The sequence below is a fragment of the Limulus polyphemus genome, unplaced genomic scaffold, assembly GCF_000517525.1.
Source record: "Limulus polyphemus unplaced genomic scaffold, Limulus_polyphemus-2.1.2 Scaffold2999, whole genome shotgun sequence".
In the NCBI taxonomy this organism is placed as follows: Eukaryota; Metazoa; Arthropoda; class Merostomata; order Xiphosura; family Limulidae; genus Limulus; species Limulus polyphemus.
Window position 1 is genome coordinate 105,334 of NW_013668609.1, and position 5,429 is coordinate 110,762.

Sequence of the window (5,429 nt, forward strand, 5' to 3'; positions counted from 1 at the left end):
GTTCAGAGGAGGGCTACTACAATGGTGCTTGAAATGGAGTGATTAAGGTCTCTGAAATTGTTTTCTCATGGAAAAAGAAGATTTTAGAGGGGATATGATTGAGGTGTTTAAGATTGTTAAGGGAGTTGAAAGCATTGATGCATAATCTTTTTTCATACTTAATGGTGAGAATGGTAAGACTAGGAGACACAAATATAAATTTTGACAGGGTAGGAGTCATCTTCAGCTAAGACAGTTTTATTTTTTTAACAAAGTGGTTAGCCTTTGGATGTTGTGGAGGCAGTAAATTTAAGTGAGCTTAAGAGAAAGCTTGATAACTATGTGAATAATAAGGGCTGGCTTTGAGTTGTTGTTTTTTCATTTTGTATCTATTTTTCATTTAATAGTTTTAGTTTAGTTTATAGGATGACACAGCCTAGATGGAGCAATAGGTTTCTTGTTGTCCCTAAACATTATGTTAAGTTATAAGAATTTTTCTGTATCTGGCAATAGTACAAAAAATAGTCAAATTACTATTATTAGAAACAACAAAATAATGGGCATTTGTTATTTTGTATGAGTTACAGTCCTACTGGCAGTAATATCAACTTAATATTTACATTAGATGTTTGAATGGAATATTGTGACTAGTGTGAAAAATGTTCATAATTATATTTATAGCATAGGAAATAACTTGTATGACTAAGTCAGTAAGTGTGAATGATATTTCACTTTTTCAGTAAATAAAAACAAAACAGCAAACATTATCTAAATTAAATATTTACTATTTATGTTCAAGGGTATTTTAAGTTATAAAAAGTCATTATTTTTAAATTTGGAAAAACTAACAATTTTTTTCCAGTGGTGAGAGGGTGAAACATATAATAATCATCAGAATTGTTGAACAATAAATTTGCAGCGGTTTCTTAGACCCTCGATAATCTACACTGGCGTTAAGCTGTGAATAATGGAATACAGTATATAGAGTATAAATACGCAAGTTTAACCCAAAGTTCTAACACTTAATAACAGTGAAAATAACAGTATAACTATAGTACAAGAGCAAATCAACGGCAAATGTGAGCGCCTTATAACATATTGTGGCCCATTACTATCTTAGAACTTTCGAGTATAATGAAAACAAAATATATAAACCAGTTGGTTATATAAAGAATGCTGGAATTTCTATTAGAATGTTATTTACGTTAAACTTAAAATGATAAAATACAACTTACTAAATATATTTGTGTCAACAGGTGTGTCAGCTATGAATTTCACGATTATGTTTCCATCTGGTGGATATAACAAATTGTAGTTTTTCAATAATATTTTTGATAAGGAAAATGACAAATCGTTTGTATGTTTGTTCTACAGTAGGCTATATGCTCTTTGTCCACCACGGGAATCGAAACCCGCACTTTTGCGTTAGAAGTCTGTAAACGTACTGCTGATCCACTGGAGGGACATGCCGAAACATAAAGTATCAATTCTGCTTTATTCATTTAGCACTCTGAATCACACAATATCATTTAACACCAATTCTGGTTGAATGATATTTAAAAGTAATCATTAGTTACATGCACCTTTTGGCTTATTTAAATATTTTAAATATTATTATTTATAATTGATTCAAATATTTTTTTATTACAATGGCAATATCAATAGTTATATTTACACTGCAGAGCTTCGACTAATCACAGAAAATTCCCCTTTTGGTTGAAAGTATTATCTTGCTAATATTTATGACCTCACGTGGGCTCGCTGGAAAATTGGAATGCTTGTAACTTTAAAAATTCGGTGCTCGATACCCACGGTGGGCAGAGCGCAGATAGCCCTTTTTGTACTTTTCTGTTTAACAAAAACAAACTAAAAAGCGACTCCACAAAAACAAAGCGGTCTTATAGTCATAAGAGTATCTATAGAATGCTACCTATTCTGTTTAGTTTGTTTGTTTTGAATTTCATGCAAAGCTACACGAGGGCTATCTGCGCTAGCAGTGTAAGACTAGAATGAAAGCAGCTAGTCATCACCACCCACCGCCAACTCTTTGGCTACTCTTTTACCAAGGAATAGTGGGATTGACTGTCACATTATAACGCCCTCACGGCTGAAAGGGCGAGCATGTTTGGTGGGACGGGGATTCGAACCCGCGACACTCAGACTGCGAATCGAGTGCCCTAACCACCTGGCCATGCCATTCTGTTTGGTAGTTTGGTTGGTTGTTGTTAAGTGGAAAGCTACACAATGGGGTATTATGCTGTGTCCATCAAGGTATCGAAACCGGTTTTTAGAGTTATAAGCCTTCAGACTTACAGCTGAGCAACTGTAAGAGATTTTGAGCACAACACGATACTGTGTAGTTTTGGACGAGTCAATCACAGACGTAAGGTTACGTGTGAAAAAACAAGTAAAATGGAAAGTGTCAACAGAAATATTCTGTTACTAAAGATATAGGAGAGTTTTTTAGAAGAGTAGTAGTCGTACGTTCTATATTTCGATGGTCTTACAGTTTTAGATAATGAAGGTTATTACAATTGTAATTGAATTACCAAAGACAAGTTATATCAGATGGTCACACACCTGACAGATACATTTACCTTCCATAGCCACAAACTTTGAACGTGTATTGGCAAAGTTCCATATCATTGTTGCCATTTCAGGTGCAAGAGCAATCGAGAGTGTCAGAAGAGCTCTTATAGAATAAATATATCGCATTGTACTTTGGGTTCCAAAATATAATAAGGAAGGTTTTCGTTTTAAATCACACAAGACAATTTGTCCAGAAGCTGTTTACAAATGATTAGAATACAGCATTTCTTATTCGTGATGTTACGGACATCTATATCGAAAATCGCAACAATAACAGTTTCGAATTTAGAAATTATAATTTCGTAATGATGAACCCTTGGTAAGCTGATAATTGTTGTGGATATTGCTGGATACATCCTCAACATTCTGAAGCCTATCCTACTGATGGTAAACATGGAAATTAATTTAAGTCAGTGTAAGAGTTGCAGCCAACAGTTGAAGCACTCTATTGTAAAGGCCGGATGGTTATTGGATCCGTGAATAGGAGGGTTAAAATAGGAGGGTAGAGCTAGCTTTAAATATAATCAAGCCTACCTCACAAACCCCTCATAATTAATCTTTGGTAAGGATTGTTTGTGGACGATGTAATGCATTACAACCAACAAGGATCAATTCAACTGAGGAAAGACTTGATAATAAAATACTCTGTCACTTTCATCACAACTCCCCCCCCCCCCCAGTAGCACAGCGGTATATCTGCGGACTTACAACGCTAGAACCCGGGTTTCAATACCCATGGTGGGCAGAGCACAGACAGCCCATTGTGTAGCTTTGTGCTTACCTTCAAAAATCAAACAGTTCATCGCAATCAATAGGAGAGAGTTGACGTAAGAACCTGAAGAACCGTTTCGGTGCAATATTAGAAAAACGAAGCACATTATTGGGTTATCTTCTGTGCATTTTCATTGTTTAATAATTTCACATCCAATCATTATATTTCAGGCTTTAATGTCATACTTTAGAAAATAGATGGATAACGTTCTCAGCCATTTAAACTGAATTGAGTCATGGACTGTCAGATTAAATCAATTTCTATAAATGAATGCTGACTGCTATAGGTAAACAACATTGTCGTGTATTAAGTTTGGTTTGCTTTGTATACTTGCGTAAAGCTAGCCGACCTTAATCTAAAACTGATACACGAGAAGGAAGACAGCTGGTTAACAGCATCCACCGTCATCTCTTGGGTTACTCTCACATGATCGAATAGTAAGATTTGATTGTCACTTTTATGTAGCAAATCCACATCCATAAAGTGTATAGCGGGTTTTTCCGGCAATAGCATGCGAAACACGAACCTTCTCATTCACAGTCTGGACAGGCTAATCATTAAGCTTCGCCTAGCTTCATTTGACAATGAATGTATGAGTTGGGTTATAAAACCTTATAACAGTTCGCAACATCCATACCTAGCAAAATGAAGTACTTTTATAGAAGAACTGAATAAGTGTGTTTATTTCTTATTAAGTGCCTCCCTGATGATTCAGCGGTAAATGTAAACGCTTATAACGCTAAAACTAGGACTTCGATACCCGCGGTAGGTAGAGCATAGAATAGTCCATGTTGTTGCTTTGTGAATGGTAACAAAACAAGGAAACAAATATCTTACCGTTTTTTATGTCAAATAACTTAATAAGGAATAAATTATATATTTAAAAAACTGTATAATTACGTTGTCGTAAAATATGTTGATTAAATATTATAACAGGTTAGATTACAGATCTTACGACCATATGTATTTGACTCAAAAATTGAATATCTTATCCTTTATTTCCTCAATCCATATTACTCATAACTATTAAAAGGATAATGTTTTATAGTGAAATTATGCTTCAACGATATAAAAAATAGAGCTAAAAGTAAACAATATTTTACAAATATTATTTATTTATTGAACACAATTAATGAATCAGTTTCATTGACATCATTTCGCTTGTTGTAGCACATTATAACGTTCCTGCGGCGAGTATGTTCAGTGACGGGATTCAAACTCGCGACATAGAGATTGCCCTAACGCCCTAACAACCAGGCCATGCCAGGACCTTCTGTTCCCCCAACAGTACAAGGGATTTGGATACCTCATATCCGGAACTAATGAACAAACGATTTTTTAATTTCACATACGTTTACAATAAACTAACATAAAGCTATATACAGTACGAAGGAATAGGAAAGTTCATGTTTGATCCAGTGAACAATGTATTTTTATTACACTCGTGTTAACATTGAGTTTATATGTCTAATGTGTATGCTTTTTTAAAATAACATAGACAGTTTAGATGTATTTTATCTTTCATACAAGTAAAACTGTTTAAACTCTTTTTTTTTCTTCTTAGAGGTAAAGAAGGACAATTTTTGGAATAAAATGTGATATCTTAATACATAGTGCTTGTGGAAAAAAATCCCTAGTGCAAGATGGTAACAAATAACGCATTCCAGAAACAACTCCTTTAGTTTCTACCTTATAAGAGTATAAATCCACTCTATTCATGCCAACCAATAGTGTTGGCTATAAGATACACACTGAATAATAATAACAATCGATATTCCAAGTATGTATACAGTCAACAGATAAATGTATAACGTATTATTTCAAAGTAGCATGTGTGCCTTAAGATCAAGAAATAATCGAAAATAGTCCAATATTTCTTTTTCGCGTGTCTGACTCCCTGTTAAAGATCTCGCTGAAAATAAAATTCCCATCACTCTAAAAATGAGGAGGGAAATACACTAAACGTTCTCATACTTTCATATATGCTTAGTTAATATAATTTACATTCAGATTTTTTCTATTCATATTCAATCAGAGACACTTTGAGTTCTGAGATCCATGACCTTCTAGAAGGTTATTTATGGAAACT

General features: G+C 34.1%; 1 protein-coding gene across 1 annotated transcript in view; it reads right to left on the reverse strand.

The window, feature by feature from the left end:
• LOC106468415 (ras-related protein Rab-27A-like) overlaps positions 1-1,262 on the reverse strand; it is a 47,161-nt gene extending 45,899 nt beyond the window's left edge. The window contains exon 1 of the mRNA XM_013928844.2: positions 1,215-1,262. The gene's annotated coding sequence lies outside the window, so the exon portion shown is untranslated. The remainder of the gene's footprint in view (positions 1-1,214) is intronic.
• Between the last annotated feature and the right edge of the window lie 4,167 nt (positions 1,263-5,429).